Source organism: Mus musculus, chromosome 13 (genome assembly GCF_000001635.26).
Source record: "Mus musculus strain C57BL/6J chromosome 13, GRCm38.p6 C57BL/6J".
Lineage (NCBI taxonomy): Eukaryota > Metazoa > Chordata > Mammalia > Rodentia > Muridae > Mus > Mus musculus.
This window is the reverse complement of record NC_000079.6, coordinates 102673894-102676195: the sequence shown is the minus strand read 5'-3', so window position 1 is coordinate 102676195 and position 2302 is coordinate 102673894.

The window sequence follows — 2302 nt, the reverse complement described above, 5'->3', positions numbered from 1 at the left end:
GCATTAATTGTCCCAGCAGTTCCTTCAGTTCTTAACTCTAGAGCCAGAGCCACATGGCTGAAGCTGCAGAGTTCTTCTGCTTGCAGGAACTAGAACATGACCCACTTGTACTATTACACTGTCACTGGCTTTCTGTTTTCCAAATCCTTCACTGCCTAAGCTTGGCTGTCCTGGATCTTGCTCTGCAGATTGACCTTGAACACAGAGATCAGCATGCCTGTCTCCTGGGATTAAAGGTATGTACCACCAAGTCTGGATCTAAATTTAGCTGGGTAGGATCTTGCCTCAAGGTCCCACTCCCTTAATCTGCTATCTCCTAGAACACAGGATTTTGTTCCATTTCACTTCCTGGTACCCCTTTAATACTCGAACCATATATTTTATATTTTTCCTTTCTCAGTTTGCTATGCTTGTTCAAACTTCTCTTCATAAGACTTAACCAGAGAACAAAGTCTCTGCTGGGCTTTTTTGAAACTTCCTTTGTCAGTGCAATTAAACTGAGTCTCTTCACCTTAGCTTCAGGCAGACTTTTCAGACAAGGGCAAAAAGTAGCCACATTCTTCACCAAAATACCACAGAAACAGTCTTTATGCCACATTCTGAAATTCTTCTCCTTTGAAACCTCTTGGGCCAAGTCAACACAGTTCAAATTACTCCCAGCAACAAAATCTTCCATATTCCTACTAGGATGACCCATTAAGCCCCATTTAAAGCATTCCACTGTGTTCCGAATCCAAATTCCCTAAATCCACATTCTTTCAAATAAAAGCATGGCCAGGTCTATCACAGCAATACCCCAGTCTCTGGTATCAACTTCTGTTTTAGTTAGGATTTCATTGCTGTGAAGAGATACCATGACCAAAACTATTCTTACTAAGGTCAACGTTTAATTGGGGCTGGCTTACAGGTTCAGAGGTTCAGTCCATTATCATCAAGATGGGAGCATAGCAGTATCCAGGCAGGCATGGCGCAGGCAGAGCTGAGAGTTCTACATCTTCATCCAAAGGCTGCTAGTAGAAGACTGACCTAGAACTAGTAGTACTTTATTCCAGGTAGGCATCTTCCATTTTCTATGCAGCACGACTAGGATATCATTTCTTCATTCTCGGCCATCAGCACCTTTCTTTGATCACACACAAAGCATATATACATGACCTTGCTTAGAATGTTCATAAGACAGAGGTGAAGATTAGAATGACTGTTCTAATGTGTATCTATAAATTACCTATACCCAGCCCCCTTTGGATACAGTACCATACATACCAGGAATGCTTTGAGTCTCCTGGGACATACATTGACACTACCTGACTAGCTCTAGTGTCTGGAGCCCGACCTAAAAAACCTGAAATCACTGTGACTTTTTTTTTTTTAATGACCCCAGGGATCCTAAGTGTTGTCTGGAGAGAGAGAGAGAGAGAGAGAGAGAGAGAGAGAGAGAGAGAGAGAGCTGTTCTCTGCATCCTCCTTATTGACTGCGTTCTCAGCTCCAGGAGGTAATAGCATCCTGATGCTGCATTTCCTACCGATCTCATCACTGGGTAATTCTCTAAAGCAGATCCAACGCTCTACACTCGGATGGGAGCATCAGAGAAGCAGCGCAAGCGCTTTCCTGGCTCCCTAATCTACAGTAACTGCTTACTGCCTATGTGTGTTAGAGGCTATCAGCTCATCACATGGCAGGCTTTGGCTACTTCACCGCCATTGACTCCAGTGCCACCCGAAATTCTCACACCTCATGGCTCTAAGACTCCATGCCTCCTACTTTCTTCCTTCCACCATGTCTTCTGACGTCAAGAAGTCTAGACATGGGTCATAGCAGAGCTGCCTTCCTTGATTCCCATGACTTTCTATTTGTGGTGTCCTTGGAGCATAACAGTGGCTCAGACCATTCTGTGAGTCACATGTGGCATATCTAAGCTGGGATTTGGCTTGTCTTTCCTATCAGCGTATGACTGGAATCTTGGTTCATGTTCCAAAAATAATATTGATGTCTGTCTTACAGTATTTCCTATCTTACTAATTTCCTGTAGCCTCTGAGACATCACTACACATTGGTTGTCTCAACAGTGCACATATATCCTTTTACAGTTCTGCAGGTGAGAAATTTGAAATAGATTCCACCAGACTGAACTTCAGGTGCTGCACTCTCTATGTGGCCTTTAGAGATGGGTTTGCATCTTTCTGCTGTTGGTGGCTGCTAGCATTTTTTGATATATTAATCTGTTTTCCTGAGGAACAGAGCCTATATAATTTATATGTTCATCATATCTATCTATCTATCTATCTATCTATCTATCTATCT